Below are 26,690 nucleotides of genomic sequence, written 5' to 3' on the forward strand. Positions count from 1 at the left end.
CATTAGTTTTGTTTGTACAAAACCTTTTTAACTTAATATAGTCAAAATTATCTATTTGTTGTTCAATAAGTTCCAGGTCTTCTTTGGTCACAAATTCCTTCCTTCTCCCCAGATCTAAGAGGTAAACTATCCTATGTTCTTCTAATTTACTTATAATATCCTCTTTATGTCTAAATCATGAATCCTTTTCGACCTCATTTTGGTATATGGTGTTCCCCTTCTCCGTTTCTCCACAGCAGCAACTATGTTGATTTTTTTGACAGTCACCAATCCTCACTAGGATACACTAACTTCATACCATCACAAAGACTGAAGAATGAACTAATAATGACTTCTGTCTAGGCATGCCCTTCAGTAAGGGGCCAGAAATGGCTCATCCACGGGGTTCATTTAGGTGTGGGCACAGCTCCAGTACACAAAGCATCACAAAATCACAAAAATTAAAAGTTGGAGAGGACCTAGGAAGCCATGGATCTCAACTTGTATCAGAACAAGAGTTCTCTTTACATTATACCCCAAAATGGTGGTTAAGTATTTATATGAGGACCTTTATTAAGGGAGACCCTGCCAGTCTCAAAACTGTCAAATGAGTTGTATGTAGAATCCACCAGAGGAACAAAGCAAAGGAGAGGTCTGCAAGACAGGTAAGCTCTTGAATGGCAGCCTGGGCCAGAAAGAAACCAGGCTTAAAGATCCTTAATAGAAAGAGATTGATCTTTGTGAGCCAGGAAGGGTCACCCTCCTCTGTGGACCCTTGTGCCTATAACTTGCTAGGAAGCACTGCAAGATTCATCACCTTTGCTCAAACCTCAGTGGCAATGCATCCAGGGTTTCAGAGCAGAGGCCCTCATTAAGCACGATTCAGAATCAGGTTAGTCTATTTTCAGCTCCATCCATGTTCCCCAAGTCCTGCCATCAGATGAGAGTCAGAGGGAGGAAACCATTTTTTCGACCCCACTCATCGGGAGTCCTTAGATGCCCCTGATAGGCTCTTTCGCTGCAGCAGTTAGAAGGCTGCTAACACCCAAAGTGGAAGGGCTCCCTGTGTTAACTTAACCTGATTGTAGCCACAGCCACCTAAGCCAGTTTTCTAAATCAGGCTCTTTCCTTCTTCCTTGTGTGTATCTGGGCATAGGAGAACAATCTCATTAATGCAAACCAACAGGGCAGATGTAATCTCCCTGCTCAAACAGCAGGCTCACCAGCTCAGGCTCATGTCTCGTTACATAAACACTCTTTCCCACTCATCCATTCCCCCTTCTTTTCTGGCTCTCCTGTGCCATCATTGTAGTCTGGAACAAGCCTTTCTCCTCTCAGGAGCCTGACCCAGACCCAGGGATTGGGAGAGGTCATTAAGTCAACTGCAATTGGGATTGTTTATAACAATCTTATCATCCCAACCCACCCTCCCCAGCCATCCACCCACCCTTCCTTCTGCTGGCTGACCAGTCAATCAAATGATCTTTTCCAGAATGAATTAATGTCTCAACTCTGTATCTAATAACCAAACAGAAAGATTGAATCCAGTTCTTTGGGGGATTTGAAATTCTGAGCTCTAGATGAATTATGCTCACGGCAGAGAAGTGACTGTGTTGTTCCCAGACTGCTGGGTCTCAACGTAAACCTCCACATCTTGATACATCTTTCAAATCAAGTTTCCATCAGTCAGAGATGGACGGTGTCTATAAATGCAACTGAGGACAGTAGAGAAAGTGACACTTTCTCATCTGTTGTTTGAAGAGCAGTTTTTCTAAATATCTTGACAGCTCTTATTGATAGCAAAATTGTTGTTCTCATCAACTTTGGAAGCCACTGACTCAATCCTCAGGAGCTGTGTCTCCTCCCCATCCCTTGAACTCTTCTCATTGGAGGACTTCTCCCCGTCTGATAGGTACCAATAAAATGACTAATCCAGCTCTTTCAGCCACTGTATAAGGCCTGGGATACATGGAAAAGGTTTTGTTTTTGTTTTTAAGGAGAGAAAGAATTGCTGTAAAAATACGGACATTTTGGCTGGGGAATTATTTTCCATGGTCTGAGAGATCACATGGAAGAAGGAAGAGAGAGGAGATTTTTGTTGAGTAATTTTTCAGTCATTTCTAACTCTTCATGAACCCATTTGGGGTTTTCTTGGCAGAGATATTGGAGTGATTTGTTATTTCCTTCTCCAACTCATTTAAAGATGAAGAACTGAGGCAAACAGGGTTAAGTGACTTGTCAGTGTCTACATCTAATGTGTCTGAAACTGGATTTTAACTCATGAAGTTAAATCTTCCTGATTCCAAGCCCAGTGTTCTATCTACTATACCACCTATCTGCCTATGTATGAGGAGATAGGTATCAAAATAAAGAGACTACCCAGAAAAATCTCAAAATACCCAATTCATAGACAGAGCTCTTCACATAGATCTATAACTAGCCCTAGCAAGGAGGAGCTAACTGTGTGCCCTCTGGAACTCAAGCAAATCCCTGATTGTCTCAACCAGAGATTCAGGGCCCTGTTTTTTGCCTCTCTTTTTATCTTGGTATATAGTAAGTGCCTAATAAGTTCCTGTTAACTTCTCTGGGGAGAAGGAAGGAATTTGTGACCAAAGAAGACCTGGAACTTATTGAACAACAAATAGATAATTTTGACTATATTAAGTTAAAAAGGTTTTGTACAAACAAAACTAATGCAGACAAGATTAAAAGGGAAGCAATAAGCAAGCAACTCCTTGAATCCTTTATACCCCCAAAAAAAACTTGCTTCAAAACTCTTGATTTTAAATCTATCTAGATGTTTTTTGAGTTTGTTTACCTATTCAAAAAGACTATTCTTGGTGGAGGGACTCCATTCAAAGCCACTGATAAGTAAATGGATCTTCTTTTTAATTATAATTTTATACTATATTTGCCTTCTTCAAAATTGAAGCACTTTAGTTCTAGTTTCTGGATTTTGTCAATACTGATGATTATGCCATTCAAAATTCATCTTCCCTGACCGATAAGCTCCAATTCCTTTACTATGTCTTAGAATTATAGAATCTTGGAGATGGGAAGGATCTTGAAAGTCACCCAGACTAACCCTCTGCCATCCATGCCTAGCTATAACCAACTATACAAGAAGCTCCTCTCCAAAAGAAAATTTAAAAAATAATAAAAATATAGATATCTGTCCATCATGGACATTTGCAGTGTGCCCCAATCCTCAGGTCTAGCCTAGAGGATATTTAGTCACCTATATTTGCAATAAATTTACTCCAATTCAGGCCTTCACTTAACATCACCATTCACTTGGTAACAGCTACCTATATTGTAAACATAATTCTCTTCCATAGAAAGAACCCTACTTTCAAAATTAAATAAATTTGAATTAAAATCCCACCTCCAATCTTAATTACCCATGTGATTTTTGGAAAATCACAATCTCTCTGGGTCTCAGTTTCCTCAATTATAAAATTAATAGATTAGAGTAAAGGGTTCTCCCTCCCAGATCTAGATCTATGATAATTCCTAATTAGATAGCACATTGAGATTTACAAAGACTTACTTCAACAATAGTCTTATAACGAATGTGTTATTATTCCCATGTCATAGATGAAGAAATAAAACCCAGAATTTAAATAATTTTAGATTATGTAATTTTTTAAATGTACATAAACACAATTGAGCCTCAAAAAAAATTTTTAACTCCAAAAGCAGAATTTTTTTCACTGAATCTTCTTATCCCCTGGAAATACAAACTTTGGGGGTCTGCCTTGCTAATTCCAACCTGCTTCAGTGAGGTCAGGCCTGCCCAAGAATTCCTCAGTCTCTGGAAAGCATTCCAAAAGAAGCCACAGGTAGCTAGATGGCACATGATGCAAAGACCACTGGGCTTAGAATCAAGAAGATTCATCTTCATGCGTTCAAATTTAGACTCAGATACTTAATAGCTGTAGGACCCAGAGCAAGTCACTTAACCCTATTTGCCTCAATTTCCTCATCTGTAAAAAGGAGATAGAGAAGTAAAGGGCAAAGCATTCCAGTATCTTTGTTAGGAAGACCCCAGATGGTATCACAAAGAATCAGACATAATTAAAATGACTGAACAACAAAACACACCTATTAAGTAATGGCAACTGCCGATAGCCTGAGATCAATGTTCTTCACCTGAAGTCTATGAATTTCTTTTTTTAAATATTTTGATAACTGATCTTCAATATAATTGGTTCCATTTATAAACCTATGTATTGTATTTTATGCATCTAAAACAATTCTCTAAATGCACAGATTTCATCAGGCTACCCAAGACGTGCCTAATAAAGTTAAGAACCCTTGGGACTGTAAGGTTTCACCCTGTCCATTTTCATTTCTTAACCTTTCCACCATGAGAGGAGATTCATCCTATCCATGCTGCTCGGTTAAAGTGATCAATTCTAAAGAGGAAGTAGCTATGTACTTGAATTTAAGAGACTCCCAGCTGCTTATTGCCATTTGCTGTAAGGCTATAAAGAAATAGTCCAGGATACTTTCCTGATTCTGGTAATATTTGAATAGACATGCTCAGAAGCCAATCTCTTGCTATTTGGATGGAGTATATTAAGAACAGAATTCTAGTTTGTGGGAAATGAAGCAGTTGAGTTACAGACTTGTGCCGAGGGAAGTAGTGCGATTCAAGTATGTAAAATTATGTTATAAGTGAGTGGTTGGGTGTGCTAGATATAGGTTTCTATCAATTTTGGACTGTCTCTGGTGATGTCCCTGGATATGGTGTGGTAGGGTGGGAAGTGAGATTCAAAGTTGTTTTGTAGAACAAACTTCAATTTATGGATCATGGAGACTGAGAATTATGGCAGTACATGGGAACAGGTTGAGACCGGAGATACCAATGGATCAAGAACTTGGTGCATATTTAGCATCAGTGGGAATAAAAATGGGAGTAGACTTGTGACATCTGACATGGATGGAGTAGCTGTAGGTGCAACTCAAAAAAAAAATCCCAGAAGCTTTCAGAGGAAGGACCAAGTTTAACTTATTTTGCAGTAAGACCCTGAGATTCCTAGAGCAATGTTCTCGTCTCAGATCTCAAGACTTGCAAATATAAGTCATTTTGATAAGGGGGGTTTGCATCAAATCCCTCCAGCCATCCAGAGAACAAGTTCCTATTCTTTGTCCTGTGCAGAACTATAAAGGAAACAAGTTTGCCTCAGAGGGCTTCACCGGCCTCTCCAAAGCAATCACCTGAATGAAATGAGCTGCCTTCATTCATTCAGTGATATGAATCCCTAATAGAAGAGTGGAATCTCTGTCGCCAGGGCTGCTGAATAATGGAGGCTTGTGTGAGGAGTTGGGGGGAATCAACTATTAACTAGACCTTGAAATCTGTTTTCCAAAAAAGGGCAGAGTTTGGATTTAGATGAAGGGTCCCCCCCACATACAAGCTGTGTATCTAGAGAAATACAACTGCCCAGATTGGGGGAAAACCCAGCTCAGGCTAACTACTGAGAATCGGAGTGATTTAACCTGCATCGAGGACAACAATCAGCAAAATACCCTCATGATGGGGAGGAAGACCTACAGCTTAAAATCCATCATTGCTGGACATCCATGTGATTTCAGTACCTTTTAAGTATGTGGACACTGTAGCCCCAGAGACCTAGAGCAGTAACGCATCTGCTTGCATTCATGAACAAGCCCCCATGGAGACTGGTGGGGGAGTCAAAGATGATCAGTGAAGAACCATTCTCCTAGGCTATGTAGCCTGTGGTGACTGTGCCATGAAAAAATGATGCTTTTTCTTCATTAAAGGCTCGTCACTCTTCCCCTGACAATGACTTGAAAAGAGCGATCCTTAGCAGAGCATAACACCAAAGGGACATTTGGGGCATGAACAATCATGAACTGAACTTTCAGAGGATTGGTGGGGAGGGGGCTATAACCCTCCTCGTTCATGTTAATCAGTCGGTGATTCACAATGGAATTGAAATGGAAAATTCTCTTCCCTGCTTGCAAGTTCCCTTTGGTCTCAGCCCATTCTGCAGAGGAGACAGTGTTGCCATACTTGACCACTTCATGTCTGGCTTCGACCCGAGGGAATTCAGCATTCTGTCTGGGTTATTCCCCTGCTTCCAGACAAGATTGTCTGGAACTCCATGATCTCACTCCACCCTTCGAGTCTGATTTTGATTCCCAGAGCTCTCTAAGTCATACACTCAGCCCTCCAAAGACTTCCTGCTCTTGTAGCAGGTTTCTCCCTATTTCAGAGCCTTTGCTTATACTGGCTCCTTGACTAGAACATTTCTCTCCCCTTCTGCTTATCAAGAATCTAGGGCTATGTTGGAGCCAACTCAAATTAGTTCCCCAGCTGATTATTATATTTTCAGTGTGAGCATTTTTCCTTAGAAATCAGCAAATATAAATCAGGGCTTGATTTATTGCTTTTTGGTAGTCTAGATGTAAAAAAAAAAAAATGACAGAGAAAATGTAAATAATGCAGATTAAATTTAAAAGTGTGTCATGGAAACAGTTTTCCCTCTTAGATTGTTGTTGTTTAGTAGTTTCAATCATATCCAACTCTTCATGACCCCATAAGGGGTTTTCTTGGCAAAAATACTGAAATGATTCACCATTTTCTTCTCTGGCTCATTTTAAAAATGAGAAACTGAGGCAGGCAAAGTTAAGTCACTTGTTCAGAATCATACAGCTTGTAAGTGTCTGAAGTCAGATTTGAACTTTGAAAGGCGAATCTTCCCAACTCCAAGCCTGGCATTCTATCCACTGTGGCACCTAGCTGCTCCCCCCTTTACCTTTAGCACTGATCATTAAATATCTGCATATCACTGTTAATCCTGCTCATCCTTCAAGATTTAGCTCAAGTGCCAGACTTTCCATGAAGCTTTCTTTGACTGATCAATGACACTGATTTCTTCATTTGCCAAATTCTTATTACACTTGCAGTCAGGAAATTTGGCTTTATGCAATAGACAAAGTATGAGTCAGGAGACCTAGGATTGAATTGTGACTTTGCCACCACTGTGTAATGATGAATGACATTTATCTTATCTTATTGTATACTTTGCATAAAATATTTTTCTCTGATTTTGTTCACCTTCGTTTTTTCCAAATGGATTATTTTTTATAAGAAATAATGAATATGATGAAGTTAAAGAAACAGAGGAAAGTTTATAGGAACTGATTCAAAGCAGAGTCAAATGGAAAATGCCAGCCATACCCAGAGAAAGAACTGTCTGATTGTAGATCAAAGCATATAATTTTAACTTTTTTTGTTTTTTTTAAATGTGAAAATATTCTTAACATGACTGTACATGTATAATTTATATCAGATTGCTTGTCATCTTGAGGAGGAGGGAGGGAGAAAAAATGAAAATCAAAATATTATAAAAGCAAATATCAAAAACTATCTTTACATGTATTTGGAAAAATAAAATACCATTAAGTGGGAAAAAATAAATACACAAACACGATAACATTATAAACTGGGGCAATAATCACAACAATGCAATTTAATCTAAATGCTATGAAATTATGACAAGCTTGTCCCCAAAGAAGAGATACAGAATGAATCTCTTTTTGCAGAACTAGGAGATCTGTGGATATGGAACCCAATGTGAAATTTTTCAATGTATCATTAGTTTTGATATTCTATCTCCTCTCTGGGAACAAGAAGGGGATGGTTATATTGGGAAGTATAGATGTTCTAAAAAAACCAAAAGTTATTAATAAGATTTTTTAATTTTTAAAAATTTGTCTCTCTACCTAAATTATCTCCTCCCTTGAAGAGAGGAGAGGTTTCTTAAATGTTTGTGTCCTTCACAGTGTCAAGGATGGCTCATTTTCAAAAGCTAGTTGTTGCCCAATCAATTGCCTTCATTAAATAGAGTCAACTTTCCAATTCATAATCATATCCCTGAAGGAAGACATTATCGACATTATTTTTCTTCTTCTGTGAAGCTTCCCTTGATAATACTATTTAGGAGTAATTGCAACCCTACACTTTCTCTCTTTGCTTGACCCCTCCTATGTAAGTAGCACATTCATTGCTTGTGTCATAATTATTTGTTTCCTTTCCTTATCCCTTTACTAAAATAGAAATGAAACATTTTTCATCTTTGTATTGCATGGCAGACGTGGGGCAAGTGGACAGAGCATTGGACCTTGAGTAAGGAAGTCCTGAGTTCAAATCACCCATTATATACTTACTAGTTATGTGATCCTTGACAAGTCACTTAAATTTCATCTCTCTCATTTTCCTCAATATGATAGGAGGATAATAATGTCACCTACTGCAAATTTTTTTTTTGATGATGAAATGAGATATTTATAGAAAAAATCTGACATTAGTACAGAGTCTGGCCCATGGTAGGTATTATATAATTGCTGGCATATAGTAGGTGCTATATAAATATTAGCTATGATTATTATTATATATTAAGTAGTTTTGTGGGCAGACTGTTGGACTTGGAATTGAGAAGACTGGATACTTCCTCGATTTCTAGTGTGATCTCTGACAAGATTCCTCAATGTTCTCAGCTTTCATTTCCTCATCATTAAAATGGAGGTGATAATAACACCTACATCAAAGGATGCCAGTAGTAACAAAATGAAAAGATTTTGCCAACTTAGAAGTGTTACATAAATGCTTTTAATATGTTTTGAATTAAAGTGATTAATGTTTAACTATCCAGTGGAAGTCTTTCCTAGGACCTACAGCCTATGTCTATCATAGCTACATAATACTATCTTATTTAGCACTTGCCTCAGAGAATCACTGAATTTTTGAGCTTAAAAAAACATCTTTCATGAAGCTATACCCGATCTCCCTAGCCAAAAGTGATCTCTCTCTCTCTCTCTCTCTCTCTCTCTCTCTCTCTCTCTCTCTCTCTCTCTTTCTCACTCTCACTCTTTGTCTCTCTCTCTGTCTCTCTGTCTCTCTCTTTCTCTCTCTCTCTGTCTCTCTCTTTGTCTTTCTGTCTCTCTTTTTGTATCTCTGTCTCTCTTTGTATCTCTCTCTCTCTGTGTCTGTCTCTCTGTCTCTCCTTGTAGCTTTTCTATCTCTTTCCCAATTTTTCTCTGATCTTAATTATGTTTTTTTAATTACAATTCTTTCTTTCTTAGTAGACTGTAAGCTTCTTAAGGGAAGAAATTACATTTTCTCTTTTGCCTCTCCAAGGAGTACTGGGTCTTGTATCTACTAGGCATTTAAGAAATATTGTTTTATGTTGAAACCCATCTTACCTAACCTGAAACTGTACATTTGGGGAAACCGAGGCCTGGAGAAGTCAGACACAGAATGAGTTAATAGGAAAGCTGGTATGGACCCCCTTGACTCATAAGCCTACAAGCTTTGTTTGTTCCACTGCTATAGAGGGATGCAGAGATCTTGGAAAAAGTTCAAAGGAGTCACAGACATGATTAAGAGGTTGTAAAGGAAAACTAAAGACTCCAGGTTATTCTCCCTGCAGGAGGAATGTGTATAGATTAATCCTACCATGGTACCTCAGGATTCATCTTCGCAGCTTGACTTTCAATGTGCTCCTGCTCCCTCATCTTTAGAATATTTGTATTGTGTCTATCCTTCCTGGGCTTGCCAAAAGACTCTTCCTTTGGAAATGGGAAGTGTTTTGTACTTTATTCTCCTTCCTTTTTTCCTTCATCGCTTTCTCTGTCTTCCTTCCTCCCTCTTTTCTTTCCCCTTTCTACCACCTTGTCCCTTTTCCAAGTCTCACTGCCTAGAGACTTCTTCCCCTTCTCCTTTTGATTCTTCCCTCTCCTTTCTTTTTTTTACTTCTTCCTTCCCTTCTTCCTTCCTTCCTCCTTCCTATCCTTAATACTCTATCTCCTGCCTATATACATTTATAAGATTGTATCCCATGCCTGCAAAATAGAACCTTCTTAACTCAGTCTCTTAGAAATCTTAGTGTCTCTCCAGGCTCAGTTCAGGCATCAAATCCTCCATGAAAGCATTTCTGACATCCACTGCCAGTTTTTAGCATTCTCTTCCTTCCCAACTTGCCTTGTATTTACTTCTATATATATATATATATATATATATATATACTCCCAGAAAAATGTAAGTTCTTTGAGAGTAGGTATTGTTTAATTTTATCTTTGTATTTCCAGTACCTAACAAAGTGCCTCAAACATAGATATTATGCAATGAACAATAATTTCATTGAATTTTTTCTTTCTTTACTCCCTCTTCCTTTTCTTTTTTATTACTTTTCTTTCTCTTTTCCCTTCCTTTCTGCTTTCCTTCTTCTATTCTTTCCTTGTTTCTTTTTCCCTAACCTTCCTTTTTTCCTTCTGCTTCCCTTCCTTCTTTTCTTCTTTCTTTCCTCTGTTCTTCTATTCTTTCCTACCTCATTTGTTGTCACTATTGTTCATTATTTCAATTAGGTCTGATTCTTTAGGACCCCATTTAGTGTTTTCTTGGCAAAGACACTGGAGTGGTTCACCATGTCCTCCCTCCTCCAGTTTATTTTACAGATGAGGAAACTGAGGCAAACAGGATAAAAGGACTTGCACATGGTCATACACCTAATAATATGTTTCTGAAACCACAGTTGAACTCAAGAAGATGGGTCTTCCTGACTCCAGGTCCAGCACTCGAATAGAGAACCACTCTGCTGCTGCACAATACACGATAAAGATACTAAATGAAATGGAAATCAACCCATGTTCCATTCACTGCCCCTTCTGCTCCCAATAGCATCCATCATGTTTGCATTTAACCAGGACTAAGAGTCCCCTTTGGTCACCTGCTAGTTCATGTGACTAATATCATGTCCTGGGAAATGACAGTGAAGTTTCCAAGAAAGATGTCACACAGCCCCATCCACTGTCATTTTGCCCCCATTTGGCCCCTGGCAGGGCAGTCACAGGTGATGGCCCAGGAGCTGTTTGGGACTGACTGCCACATATCTCTCTGACGCCCAAAGCAGGAGTAAGAAGTATAAGAGAAACACTTTGTAAAAAGAGAGTGTCCTAGCACAAGAAGCATTCATGCATGAAGGGATGAGCTGTGTTCCTGTCTCACAAAATAAGGGAAAGATGACAGCAGCACAGAAGGGATGAAAGCATGTCAACTCCAGAGATATGGGTTCTTCTCCCCAGCCAAAAAAGGAATAAAGCCTGTTAGCCTTGAACAGGAAGCAAGTTCTGTTCCCAGAGGAAAATTAATTTGCTCTCCATGTCAACTGGTCTCACCCAGCCTCTGTTTTCCCATCTGTAAAATGAGCAATTTGAATAAAATGCTTCCCAATGCCTCTTCTCATGTCTTAGAGTAAAAAGAAACTTGGAATCACAAAAATTTTATTAGAATCCCATCTGTGCTCCTTAGAATCTATGTGACCTGGGGCAAGTGTCTCCATCTCCCTGTGCCTCATCCTCTTTATTTGTAAAATAAGAAATTTAGACTTGACCTCTCAGGTCTTTTCTAGCTCCAGATCACTTTGGAAACCTCCTAGTAGCATCCTTAGCTCTGAGTTATCCAGATTAATTCTACTGCCTTTCCCTCTCTTAATTATTTCTTATTTATCCTCTATATAGCAGGTTTGTATATATTTGTCTTTTCCAGTAGATTGATTGCTCCTTGAGACCAAGGACTGTCCTTTACCCCTTTTTTGTGTCCCTGGTGCTTAAAAAAGTGGCCACCACATAGTAGGCTATTAATAAATATTTATTTACTGACTGACTAAAATCTCTTCCAGCAGTGACGTCTTGGTTCTGAGAACTCTTCTGGCACTAGCTTGCCGTTGTCTTATGAGATATCCCACTTCTAATATGTTGTGATTCATCTTTTTATTTCTGACACTGAATTTTGAATTTCTTTTGGTTTAACCCAACACATCTGAAGCCCTATTATGTGTCTGATTTAATAGCAAGCTAGACTGGGGAGCATACCAGAGAAGGGAAAGACATATTCTCAGCTCTTAAGGAGCTCCCAACCCTCCTGGGAAGACGATATTGGAAAAAACCTGTGATTTCATAAGTGTGGGGCCTCCCTTCACAGATGCAGATTATAACCCTGTCATGCTTTAATATCATTTTCATGAGTTGTTGTAGCAAAAAATAAAAAATCTGTCCCCTGGTGTCCAACTCTCTGGCAGTGAGCCTCTCCACACTTAGGTAAGCTGGTCCTTGGAAGACTGTAGCACATAATCCATCACTTAGGCTGTATTGAAAGTTTTTTCTAGCTTGATAACACCTGCCAGTGTTTCTACTCCATTGGCAGAGATTTTGAGTACCCAGGGTCACCTCCATGCCTCGATGGGGCATGAAAGGAAGACTTAAAAGGAGAGAAGAAAAGATAATTAGAGAAAAATCCAGAGATTTAAGAATAGGGCTCCCCAAATTGTGCATCATGAAGGCTAACCTTGTTAACCATGCATTCAGCAGCTCCACTCCTACTCTTCACTCACTCATCACCCCCACAACTGGCCAGTGGGCATTTCCAGAAGGGAGATGCTTAGAAGTTGTTATCCTTCCCATTCTTTCATCCAATCAGCTCCAGTCTACTGTTGCCAGTACTCCAAAGGTTAACCTTTAGAACAGATGGGGTCTTCCTGCAACAGTCACTTTGAAACAGCCAAAGGAATAGGGCCAGGTAAAGAGCCATTGGCAAGCTACATGCCTAGCTGTCAGGGTGTAGAATGCCAAGATCACAGTAAGGTTCAGAAATGGTCACAGCTTAGCTAGCCAGAAATTAACTGACTTAGATACTGAAAGAAGGTGTCAGGTCAACAATCCCAGAAAGAGCCTACCATTCTCTAACCTTTAGACCAGTATTTCTAGCTATCTATATACTATCTTTCCATTAATGTCCCCTCAGGAGTTCTAACTTACCATATCCAAAATCATATTTTTTCTCTCTACCTGCTCCTTCTCTGATTTCATAATTTTGTCTGATTTTGTTGTTGTTCAGTCATGTCCAATTCCTCATGACCCTATATAGGGGTTTTTTGGCAGGTACTGGAGTGCTTCATCATTTTCTTTTCCAGCTTATTTTACAAATGAAGAAATTGAGGCAAAGATGAATAAGTGACTTGCTAAGGATCACACAGTAAGTGTCTGAGACAAGATTTGAACTCATGAAAAGGAGTCTTTTTGACTCAGACTTGGTCTTCTATTCACTGTGCCACCTAGATGCCCTAATTTTGTTTGGACCACTATCCAATTCACTATTCAATTCACAATCCAATCTAAGTCTCCCATGGTGATAACCTCAAGGTTATCTTTGATGATTCTCTTTCTCTTATTCCATATATGCAATCAGTTGCCAAGTTATTGAACCACAGAACTTTAATCTGATAAATTCCTCCTCCATAAGAAATATCTCTTCAGTCCATCCCCATATTTCTAGTCTCTCTGCCACCATCTTAACACAGACCTGTATTACTCCTACCTGGGCAATTACAATGGCATTTTTATGTATCTTTTGTGCCTCTGCCAAAGTAATATTCCTTATGTTCAGATCTAGTCAATGTCTTCGACTCTGATTAAAAAAATTCAGACTCCTTATTTTCTCCTAATCAAAATTCAAAGCCCTCAGCCTGGTATTCAAGACCCTTCTAAATGTCACTTTACTTTCCATTTTTGGATTCCATTTCTGTAAAATGAAGGAGCTAAACTGAATGAATTTTAATCTCTAATCTATTTTTCTGAGTGTTTGTATATTGTGGTTTTCTCTTTCTAGACAGTAAGCTCCATGAGAGCAGGACATAGCCTCATCATTATCTCACCACCAGGACCACAGGAAGAGATAGCTAAGGGTTGCACTTGTGATTTTGTTGGTGGAGGGAGCCCTCTAATGAGGAAGCTCTTTACCAATGCAGGTGGTAAATTCCCTATAGTTTAGTCTTAAGAGAATAGAACCTAGGGTAGTAAGAGATTAAGTGACTTGCCCAGGTTCACACATCTAAGTATGTTTCAGAGACGGGATTTTAATTCAGTTCAAATGGCTTTGAGGCTTATTCTCTATCCACTATATTATGAAATTTTAACATATGATTACTTAATTAAATTGAAGGGAACACTGAAAATGGAATAGATCAAAGATGGCTTAAGGTCTCTTATTAAAAAATATATACAAATGGTGGAAAGAGACTCTAAAATCAATCCATAATTAATAGAGATAATGTGAGAATTAATAAGAACTAAAGTGAAGGTCCCAAAACCTGGGCATTTGAGTCAGGTCTCAGGAGTAGAACAAAAGAGCACAGAATAGTGTGTAGATTACATCTACAAAGATAGGTCTGACTTCACAGAATTACACAGTTGGAGATGGCCTTACATGCCAAGATGCCTGCTTTCATATAGATAAAAATATTTATAGCAGCTCTTTTTATGGTGGCAGAGAACTGAAAACTAAATGAGTGCCCATCTGTTGAGGAATGGCTGACCAAATTATGGTATTTTAATGTAATGGAATATTATTGCACCACAGGGAAGGATGAAAAGGGAAGTTTCAGAGATCTGGGAAGGCTAGAAGTAAGGTCAAGCAATAGACCTGGAATCCTGAAGACTTGAGTTCAAATCTCACTCTAGCTATTGCCTGGCTATGCAACTGGCAAGTTTCTGAACTTCTGTCTGCCTCAGTTTTCTTAAGCTGTAAAATGGGAATAACAGTAGTATTTACCTCTAAGGGTTGTTGCAAATTTCAAATGAGATAATATTTTTAAAGCCCTTTGCAAAACATATTATGACATATAATGTTACATAAATGGAAACTATTATACTTATGAAGATCTTTATGAACTGATACATGATAAAAATGAGCAAAACCAGAAGAACAATGAATATAATCGCAAAAGTATAAAGGCAAACAAGCACTTTGGAAAGATTTAGGAACTCCAGTCAACAATCCCCTGTTCCAGAAAACAAGGGATGAAGTGTACCACCCACTGCCTACCAGGAATGGATTCATAGAGCTTATTGAAACATCGATTTTCTTGAACATGGTTGATGCAGGAATTTGTCTTGTTGGATTGTATATTTGTTGAAGAAGTTTCATTTTTTTCCAGTGGGAGAGGAGACATTGGAAAGAGAAACAATTAATTCTTGTTCATTTAAAATAATACTCAGTTTTTAAAAATCATCCAGCCTTCCCTAGAAGCTCATGAGTAAGAAAAGACTCATTGTGACCTGGAACAACTCAATCTATTTTTAAGACAGTTATCAGTGTTGAATTTTTCTTCACAACGCCTATAAAGCTGCCTTCCTACAAACTTTCACTCATAATTCTTAACCCCCTGAAGCTACAATGAGAACAAGTTTAAATCTCCCCCCTTCTACATGTTAGTCTTTCAGTTATCATGCCCTATCTTCTTCCCCACCCACTCTTCTAAAAAAGAAACATGCTCAGTTCCCTCAATTTATCTTTATATATCATGCAGATCAAAGTAACTTTGAGGTTTTGTCTCTACTTTACAAATTAGCAAAGATGATAAAAGATGGGAAGAATCAAAGTTGGAGGTGTTGTGGGAAAATAGGTGTCCTGTGATGTTCTTGGAGCTATGAACTGATCTAATCATTCTGGAAAACAAATAATGATTGTGTGAGAAAAGTCACTAATTTTCTATACCTTACTACTCGGAAATCCCAATAGTTGAGTGTACCTCCAAGAAGGTCGAAGACAAAAAGTAAGAGACCATAAATACAAAATATATGAAGTAAAACTTTTTGTGATTAAAAAAAAGCCTCAAAATAATTTTTTTTGCTAATTGATGGGGGAATGGCTGGACAAACTGGGGCTATGTGAATATATTGGGAACTTCTTACACCATAGAAATAATAAATGTGAAGAATTCAGAGAAGCCTGAGAAGACCTATATGACTAACCCAGAGTTAAAGAAAAAAATTAGAAAATTAATGTATGCGTTACTATAATAGAGCAAACGAAAATAACCATAAAAGGCAGTTGGCCTCTGATAAATTGCAATGGCTAGTCTTGGTCCCAGGGAACAGATGAAGAAATATTCTTCTTTCCTCTAAGTCCAGAAATATGGGACTAGGAGTACAGAATTCTGCATAAGCCATGAGAAATAGTCAATGTTGTGGCTGTGCTTAGCTTTTTTTTCTTAATATAGTGAAAAATTCAATGAATGAGGATATAAGTTGGTAAAGATTTGTGATGTAAGACTAAAATGTATCAATTAAAAGAATGTTAGCATATGCCATGATTAAAAAGGAATGTGACAAAGATACTGGATTGGTTTGTCATTTCCTTCTCCAGTGTATATCCATTTTACAGATGAGGAACTGAGGCAATTAGGGATAGAGTGAGTCATCCAGGGTCACATAGCTAGTAAGTGTCTGAGATCACATTTGAACTAGATTTTCCTGACTGTGAGCCTATTCACAGCACCATCTAGCTGTCCCTGCCTCCTTATTACCTCTAGGATAACTTAAAAACTTCCACAATCTGATCCAACCTCTATTTCAGCCTATGTTACTCTTCTCCCACATTCAGTGATGCAGACAAACTGACCTTCTCTATTCCTTTTTTTTTTATTATTTTAAAAGTTTTTTATTTTCAAAACATATGCACGGATAATTTTTCAACATTGACCCTTGCATAGCCTTGTATTTCAGATTTTCTCCTCTTTTCCTCCACCCCCTTCACTAGATAGCAAGCAATCCAATATATGTTAAACATGTTGAAATATATCTTAAATCCAATATATGTATACATATTTATATGATTCTCTTGCTGCACAAGAAAAATCAGATCAAAAAGGAAAGAAAATGAGTAAGAAAACAAAATGCAAGCAAACAACAAAAAGAGTGAGAATGTGATGTTATGTTCCACATTCAATTCCCACAGTTCTCTCTCTCGGTGCAGATGCCTCTCTTCATCACAAAATCATTGGAACTGGTTTGAATCATCTCAATGTTGAAGAGAGCCATGTTCATCAGAATTAATTGTCATATAATCTTGTTGTTGCCTTTTACAATGATCTCCTGGTTCTACTCATTTCACTCAGCATCACTTCATGTATGTCTCTCCAGGTCTCTCTGAAATCATCCTGCTGGTCATTTCTTACAGAACAATAATATTCCATAATATTCATATTCCACAATTTACCCCAACTGTTCTCCAATTGATGGGCATTCATTCAATTTCTAGTTTCTAGCCACTATGAAAAATGCTGCCACAAACATTTTGGCACATACAGGCCCCTTTCCCTCCTTTAAGATCTCTTTAGGATATAAGCCCAGTAGTAGCACTGCTGGATCAAAGGTTACAACAGTTTGATAACTTTTGGAACATAGTTCCAAATTGTTCTCAGATTGGCTGGATGTATTCACAGTTCCACCAACAATGGATCAGTTTTCCCACATCTCCTCCAATATTCGTCATTATCTTTTCTTGTCATCTTAGCCAATCTGAGAGGTGTGTAATAGTATCTCAGATACTTATTTTGCATTTCTTAATTTGCATTTCTCTGATCAATAGTGATTTAGAGCACCTTTCCATTTGACTAGAAATAGTTAATTTCTTCATCTGAAAATTGTCTGTTCATATCCTTTGATCATTTATCAATGGGAGAATGGCTTGAATTCTTATAAATTTGGGTCAATTATATATTTTAGAAGTGAAGGCCTTCTCTATTCCTCACACTCAGCATTACATGTCTTTTCTCCAGCTTCATACCTTTTCATTGCCCATTCTTCATTCCTGGAATGCATTCATTTCCTCTTCATCTCTACTCCACAGAATCCATCTCTTTCTCCAAAATATATATCAAGTATTACCTTCTACATGGAGCCACTTCTGATCCTCCATTCCACCCCTTACTGCTAGATGGTACAATGGGTAAAGTTCTGGGCCTGTATTCAGAAAACAGTGTTGTTGTGAGAATCAAATAAAGTAATATTTGTAAAGTGCTTAGCAGAGTGCCAGGCTTATAGATCAATGTTTATTGATTGATTGGTCAATTGAGAGAACACCCTAATCATGGGTAGTAGCCATCTAAATGGAGGGAAGAGCATAGAAGAAGAAAACTAGGTAAATTTGACAAGACGGAGAAACATGGGTTTAAGATTAGGTGATAGTCCATATCCATGAGTTTTATAGAAATTTTCCTAGAAAAATGAAAGTCTTATAAAAATCAATTTTTCCCTTCCTCAGGAAGTCAAAAAAGCCTCCAAGAGATAATATACTCTTCTGGTGGGGTGGAGGGGAGCAATTTCCTCCCTGACCAACCTTCCTTTGGGGCATAAGGCATTAAATCCAGTGGGGATTTGCACCAAAAGTATGTGAGGAGTCTGTCTGATGAGTAGGTCAGAAGTCATGTTTTCCTATGTTATTTTGCTGGCTCTCTGGCACCCTGTTAATGCCAGCCATGAACTCCAGAACAAAAAGGACTCATCATGAGGCAAATGATATTCAAGATATTGATTTATCACTTGAAATTATTTCTTGTACCACAAAAGCCTGGATGAAGGATCCATAAAGTAAGTATGGCAAACAGGCAGAGGAAATGTAAAACATTCAAAGTGGGAAAGGGGCAAAGGGAAAACATTTGGATTTCCAAGACTTAATTGTGACCTCTGGCTTGGATTCTATCCAGGTTCACCCTGGCTTGGAGAAAGAACACAAAGAAGTCATTCCTGCAGAGAGCAAATATGTCCCTCTTTGCTTAGGAATCCCATCTCTGAGGTCCAATGTAGACCACCTTCCTTCCTATCAATTCTTCCCAATCAGATTATTGTTTTTCCTCCAGTGGGAAAATTTTTGCTGGTGATACCAAAAAAAAAAAAAAAGTTTCCAGACACAGTACTACTAGGCATTGGTTATAGCAAGACATAAGAAATATTATTTGCAAAAGGTGTGCCTTCTATCAAGGGAAAGAATATGTACATATAGAAGAAACAGAATAAATGTGTATCAAATACACATACACACATTGCAAAACAGTTAAATGCAAGGAATAGAAGAAATAACTAGGAGGCAGGAAATGAGAATCAAGAAAGGGGGGTAGAAAGTGCTTGCATTAAGAAGGGAAGGATTTATGAGGCAGATCTGAGGAGGGGAGTACATGCCAAGTGTGGAGGACAGTCATTGCAAAGACATGGAAATGAGAGGAGAAACCCATGCATAGGAACAGAGCCAGTTTAGCTGGAAAATAGAAAATGTGACTAACTTAGGGGATCTGGAATTCCCTTTAATTGCTTCATCTAGCATTTAGAGCCATGAGAATAAGCCAGCAGCCAATGGGAAGAGGCAGTGTAGGTTGAGGAGCCAAAAGACATGGAGAAAAAGAATGGAAGTCTTGTATTCAAAACCCACTTCAGGCACCAAGAAGCAGTTTGAGCATGGGAAAATCACTTAAGTCTTCGGATTCTTAGCATCCTATCCTCAGCAGTAAAACCAGGATGATAATACCCAAAGGCTCAAAAGAATAATGCCTCATCAACCTTAATGCACCATAGGAATATCTGCCATGATTAAGCCCAGCTGTGATGCTAACCAGCAAAGTGACCTTAAGCAAATCTTTTCTGCTTCCCTGGGGCTCTGTTTACTCCTTTATAAAAAGAGGGGGCTCACTAAACAGTCTCTAAGGACCCTTCTAGCCTTCTGACATTCTTTGTAATTCTCTGTAAGTCCTACAGGGGTTACCTATTTAGGAGAAGCTAACCAGAGACTCCAGCACCTGGGAGAAATTCATTTGGCAGGGAGGGAGGAAGGAGTAATCTCTCCTAGGGGGGTGTAGTTATTTGAGGAATTGGGACAGCTTGTCCCATAGCAATAACGAAAGGTATCCAGGAAAGGAGAGAGGAAGGAGGAAGAGGGGAAGGAGGGAAGGAAGAAATAAGGGAGAAAGAAAGGGAGGGAGGAAGCAAAGAAGGGAGGAATGAAGGAAGAGAGGGAGGAAAAAGCATTTATTTTACGCCACTCACTATTCTAAGCACCAGGGATGCAAATGCCAAAGTGCAACCATTCCTGATCTCAAAGAGTTTATAGTCTAATAGAGAGTAGCAATACCTATAGGAGAGTGGTGGTCAAGAAAGGAAGTTTTAGTCTGGGAAATCATAGAAATGGTGAGTTAATCCATAGGTGATCAATCACCACACCCTTTGTAGGATCAATGGTAGTACTGATTTCATTATTGGGCCCAGAACAAGAGCATAAAATCATGAGGAAGTAAGCTTAGAAACCATCTAATCCAAGTCCCTTCTTTCACACATCAAAAAGGTGAAGCTCAGGGGGAACAAGTGATTTGTCCAAAGTAATAGAATTAAGAAATGTCTGAGACAGAATCTAAACTTAGAGCTTTCTAATTTCATGTCCAATTTTAATCCATTGTGTTACCTGACTATAGATGGCATGATTCCCAGATACAACATGGGATGCATGGGATGTCAATCATGATTAGTTACATAAAATGGGCTAGGTGAATTTATATATATATATATATATATATATATATATATATATATATACATATTCATTCTCTAATCTAGGCAGATCAACTCCATGGTTGGAGTTCTAAATCTGAAAGAATTAGCTCCCCCCAGGACTGGGGGCATGATTGCTGGAGGTTGAGTCCAGGGAGTGATTATACCAAGTGGAGAGAAACGGGGTAATATTGGGATAGATGGCATAATAGCCAAGTTAAACAGCTAGATGGGTTGTAAAATGTGGTCTGGCCTGGAGTTGGCTAAACATTGTGTTCCATAGGAATGAACCATTTTTGGTGTGGCAACCTGGGTGGTCAAGAACCAAGGGTGACATGACTGGCAGACTGGAGTACCACTGTGGGTAGAAAGCCTTCCTCCTCCTCTGCAAGTCAAATATCCAAGGCAGCCTAGAGCAAAGCCTGGGATGCCGCAGCTTCCCTGTGACTTTGCTCCTCAGTAAAGTCCTCATCTGCTACCAGGATCTGAATTGGTTCTATGCAAGGGGAAGGTGGAGAGGGTCTTAGCTGAAAGTAAATGGTGCCAAAGGAGCCTGCAGCATCCAGTCCCAAGCCCTATGAGAAAAAGAAATAACACAAATGACACACTTTGTGGGTGTTTATGTGTCTCTGTATGTGTTTGTAAGAAAGAGACAGAGTTAGAGACAGAGAGAGAGAGAGAGAGAGAGACTGCTGTGTATGTGGGAAAGTGTCTTCCTCCCTCTCTGATCTCAACCATTCTACTGGCAGTCCTGTGGTGATTCCTTCTTCATCATCACTCACCAGGCGGGGAAGACCTTCGGGACAAACTGTCAGCATTCATAACAGACCCCATGTATCTCCCGTGCACCAGTATGAGGAGTGATAATGATATGGTAAGCTAACATAATTCTATAATTATTGTAATTACCATGATGATGCGATGATAATCTCTCCTGGGTTTACCTTTAAGGAAAGGATGAAATAAATCCAGATGTGGGTTATCTCAGCAGTTTCTCAGGGTGTTGTTTAAAAAGCAATAAGCCACTTCCACAATACTACTGGGAAGAGGAGAAAGTGGAGAGGGACCATGAAGTTTTCTAACCACTCCATCAATCAACAGGCATTAATTAATCCCCTTCTTGATTCTCATCCCTGAGCTGGGGGCTGTACCAAGCTTTAGCCTCCTCAGTTAGCCTCAGTGACAGAAGGGATTGGATCAATCCATCATTTAAGAAACTTTTATTAAATTTACTATGTGCCAGGTGCCATTCTGAGGACCCAAAGACAAAATAAAAAATAGTCTCTCCCCTCAGAGAGGATACATACAATCAGTGATCACAAGATTTCCATATAAAAGTGATAAATACAGGAAAGTCGGTGAGGAATGATCCTAGTAATTGGGAGATAAAGAAAGACTTCCTGAAGGTCAATAAGTCAGTCAGTCAATGCTAAGTCCTACACACCAGTGCTAAGTGCTAGGGGGTGCAAAGAAAGACAAAAAGATTGTACTTGATCTCAAGGAGCTTATATTCTAACAGAAGAGACAATATAAAAGCAATTATGCATGCACAGGATAGATAGACACATAGACAAACAGAAACAGACAGATAAGACAGAGAAACAGAGAGAGAAAGACAGAGACACAGAGAGACACACACAGAGACAGAGAGGATGAGGGACAAAAGGATGGAAGGAGGGTAGGAGGGAAGAATGGAAAAAGAGAGAGAAGGAGAGAGACCAATGTAGACATAATTCTGTGAAGTAGAGGTGAAAAGAGGTACATTTCAAAATGGCGGTTGAATGGTCAGTTGAAAGGAAGAGAAATGAAAAGTTGATTGCCTTGGGTGAGGAATCTTGTAATAATTTGGGGAAAGCCTTTATGATTCAGTGAAATGTACACTAGGTTTGAAACCAGATGATCTGAATTTGGATCCCTTCTCTGTTGTTTACTTTTAGGATGACTTAGACAAGCCATTTGCTATATACCAAATCTTTTCCAGAGCTAGAAAAAGATGGCTAAGACATAGATTACAGAATCACAGAATTTGAAAGTTGGAAGGGACTTCAACAACATTCTAGTTAAATTAATCTACTCAGGAAAGGAATTCCCATTATAACATAGACAACAGTTTGCCTTTCAGACTCTTCTTGAAGACCTTCAAGGAGGGAGTTCCTGATCTCAAGAAACACACAGTCCAGGAGGGGAGAAGAGACATATATCCTGAAGGAGAGAACAAACAGCAAATATCAAAGGTACATAGGGTCAATCTCATAAAATCTTAGAGGAAGAAAAGCTTAGGCTAGGTCTTGAATGAAGATAAAGATTAAAAATCAAATTGAATTTCTCTTTTTTAATTTCCAAAATATGGAGTTTATTGATATTTTGTTTTTATATAACCTGTATTTTCCCATGCCCTTCCCAGAAAGCCATCTATTTTAACAAATAATTTTTTAAAAAAGAGGAAAAAATCAGCAACACATTTTTAAAAATCTAATATTTTATAATATGTTCTATATTAATAGACCTCTGCTTCTACAAAGGTGAATGGGATTCTTTTTATTTCTATTCTTTTGGACAAAATATATGAATTTCTGATGAAAGTTGATTTGTCCAGAGAATTTCTGAATTATATGTGCTTGTAAATTAGTTTTAGCCTGTTCACTGATGGCAATACTAATCTCCATATCTAACATTTATGTAGAGTTTACTATGTGCTTAACACTTTATACTGAATGTATCTCATTTGATCCTTATAATAACTCTGGAAGGTAAAGGCTGTTATTATCCTCATTTATAGATAAGGAACCTGAGGCAAGTAGAAATTAAATGTTTTTCCCTGAGTTACACAACTAATAAGCATCATTCCTGACTCCAAGTTCAATGCTCTAGCTATGTCCCAATCCCCCAGGTTCCAAACCTCAGACCCTCTTTTGACATTTCCCTCTTGCTCACCACCATGCTCCATATCCAATAGGTCATATAGGAAAACTCTGCATTGTGTTCCCTCCCCTTCATTCTCACTGGCATCACCTTAGCTCATGTCATCTCCTCAACTAGACTATGTGGTTCTTCCCCTTGGAGTCCTGAATCCCTGAAGGTTCACTAATCAAAAACCATCTACTTCACCCTCTCATTTTACAAATGAAGAAACTGAGACAGAGAAGGTAATTAATTTGCCCAAGATCTCACGGGGTACTACTTGGCAGAAATGAGATTTTGAACCAGAATGCTGTTCCCAAAACCACCTGCCTTTCCATTGTACCAGTGTCTTCCATATCCTGTTCATCCTTCAAACAGCTGCCTGTGTAATCTTGGTAAGACATAGCTCCAATAATGCCATTTCCAGACTCAAAAACCCTTATTGATGCCATATTGATCAAAGAAAGTGAAAATATCTAATGTTGACATTCAAGATCTTTTACAACCTGGCTCCAATCTACTTGTCTAGTTTTATTCTTTTTTAACTTTTTTTTTGGTGAGACAATTGAGGTTAAGTAACTTGCCCAAAGTCACACAGCTAGTAAGTGTTGTCTGAGGTCAGATTTGAACTCAAATTCTCCTTACTCCAAGGACAGGGCTTTATCCACTACATCATTCAGTTATCCTTTGTCTAGTTTTATTCTGAGTATGCCTTTTCACACAATTTATATCCCAATTAAACATGTTGTCCCATTCTCTTTCTTTCTGTCTTGGGTCTTTTGAGTACATCATTCCCCACATCTGGAATGGACTCAATCTCCCATACAGCATTAGCATGACATACAGGAGAGGGCACTGGCTTGGAGTCAAGGGGATAATGGTTCAAATCCTCCTCAGACACTCAATAACTATGTGATCTTGGACAAATTAATTAATCTCACTGTGCCTCAGTTTCCTCATCTAGCAAATCCTAAGGTTGAATTTGATGACTTCTAAGATATCTTGCAGTTCTGAATCTATGATTCTATGATCCATGTATGTTAATGTCCTTTCCTTCTTTCAAGATTCAGCTACCTTTTCCAAAAAGCTTTCTCAGATTAAAGTGATTTTTTACCTCTTTGAGTCTCTCAGCACCTTTTCTGAACTTCTCTTTTGCACTTATCTCAATTTCTCAACTAGTCCTGTCACTTGGCTACTTTTTCTTTTCTCCTATTAGACTATAAGCTCCTTAAAGGACAAAACTTGTTCTATACCTACCTATAGCACTTGTGAACTCTGGGGGTCTTTATCCCAACTCCTACTGATGAATCCAATTCTCAGAGCATGACTATTATAACTTCTCTAAGGGTTCTAGAGGAGATCACGAGGAGATGAAGTATCTTTCTAATGTTATCATCTCAAATCTCCATTCTGCTAAGTTCTCCCAATGATTATCAGTTGATTAATCAACCAGATATAATCCATTTTTGTTGTTACTGTTATTAAATTTTCTCCAACTCTTTGTCCCCTCTTCCATTTGGGATTTACTTAGCAAAGATACTGGAGTCATTTGCCATTTCCTTCTCCAGCTCAGTTCACACATGAGGAAACAGAGGCAAACAGGTTAAGTGACTTGCCAAGGGTAGTACAGCTAGTAAGTGTCTGACATCATATTTGAATTCAGGAAGGCAAGTCTTTCTGACTTCAAATCTGGCACTCCATCCACTGCACCACCTAGCTGCCCCAATCAGCTTTTAGAAAGGGATACTTACTAAGTAGAGTCCTTCTCAGGCCAATGCATTGTGTTTGAAACCTAAGCTGAGGCTAAAGTCAAACTGGTCTTCTATATTATAGAAGACCATCAGGGCATGATTGAGTTTCCTAGAGAATCTGAACATCCTTCTTGTCAACATCTCCAATTCATCCAAGGACTTTTCATACTTAATCAAAAGCCTTTGATTGATTGACTGAAGCTTGTTCTCACCTGATATATGTATCAGAGCAGTGGCGCAATATTACTTACTTTAAATGAGGCTGGGTGATTTGATTTTTTCAGTTGGTTACCACCCTTATATATAATATTTTGCACACACACAAACATAGATAAATATATATACACATATATACATGTACACACACATCCCTTCTAACTATCAACCTCAAACAGCTTATCATGTACTTTGCCACCCATTTCCCCATTAGAACAGGGCTAGCCAAATCAAATTTCCAACAATTCTCCCTCCTCACTCACCAGTCTTTTCCCTCCTTCCCCAAGAGTTAATCCTCTTGGCTTTGAGACTCTAGTCTGAGAATAAGCCATCTCGGCTGGTGGATGCGTTGAGGGCAAACTCACCAAACCCACTACTACTAACAATTCCCAGACAATGCTTCTGTTCCTTTCCACATGTGCCCCTGGCTCCTTGAAATCTGCCCTGGTTTTACCCATGTAATCTGATATCCACCCTCTCTCTCAACCACCTCCAATTCTGGGAATAATAATCAATTTTATACTGTCATTGCTTCTGGAAACATCGTGTCACAAGCCTTTTGGCTTTGCTGACTTTCCCAAAGTCTCCCAAGACCCAAACTGACTTTATGGGAAACCACTCCTCTCTATACATTGTTTCCTTTTAGAATATAAACTCTCTGAGAACTGGAACTGTCTCTGATTCTCTATTCAGGGGGTCCTCAAACTACTGCCCTCAGGCTAGATGCGGCAGCTGAGGACGTTTATCCCCCCTCATCCAGGGCTTTGAAGTTTCTTTATTTAAAGGCCCACAAAACAAAGGTTTTGTTTTTACTATAGTTCAGCCCTCCAACAGTTTGAGGGACAATGAACTGGCCCCCTATTTAAAAAGTTTGAGGACCCTTGCTATATGATGAGCTGGAACAAGCCCTGAACCTGGAGTCAGGAACGCCTAAATTCAAATCCAGCCTCAGATACTTACTTGCTGCATGACCCTGGGCAAACTCAACCTGTTTACTTTAGTTTCCTAGTCTGTAAAATGGAGATAATAACAATTCCTACCTCCCAAAGTTGTTGTGAGAATCAAATGATATAATCATTATAAAGTGCTTAGGATAATGTCTGCCACACAGTAAATGCTAAGTAAATGTTAGTTGTTATTGTTATTATTATTATTTCTCTATTTACATCTCAGGTACCTGTATAGTGCCTGGCACATAGTACATTTCCTAATAATGGATTTTCTTTTCCACTCATGCATGTACTCATTATAATCCCCCCACCCCAGCAGCACATAGTATGTGTTTAATAAATGTTTGTTGCAAGAATGAATCTTATTCATCTTTAGCACAGACTTATCTCTGAGCCTAAGCCAGCATTGTTGATTTTTTTCCATTTAATGAATTCATCGTTTTGTGTGTGTTTATTATTCTTTAAAGTTCAACTTTAGCGAGATGTGAAT

The 26,690-nt window shown here is 38.6% G+C and overlaps 1 long non-coding RNA gene across 1 annotated transcript in view; it reads left to right on the plus strand.

The window, feature by feature from the left end:
• The first annotated feature begins 394 nt into the window (after window positions 1-394).
• The window catches only part of LOC116422131, a 50,336-nt gene continuing 24,040 nt past the window's right edge, over window positions 395-26,690 (plus strand). Inside the window, exons 1-3 of the long non-coding RNA XR_004232693.1 lie at window positions 395-644; window positions 21,132-21,256; window positions 22,493-22,616. This is a non-coding gene — a long non-coding RNA (uncharacterized LOC116422131). The remainder of the gene's footprint in view (window positions 645-21,131; window positions 21,257-22,492; window positions 22,617-26,690) is intronic.

The sequence above is a fragment of the Sarcophilus harrisii genome, chromosome 3, assembly GCF_902635505.1.
Source record: "Sarcophilus harrisii chromosome 3, mSarHar1.11, whole genome shotgun sequence".
Classification (NCBI taxonomy): Eukaryota; Metazoa; Chordata; class Mammalia; order Dasyuromorphia; family Dasyuridae; genus Sarcophilus; species Sarcophilus harrisii.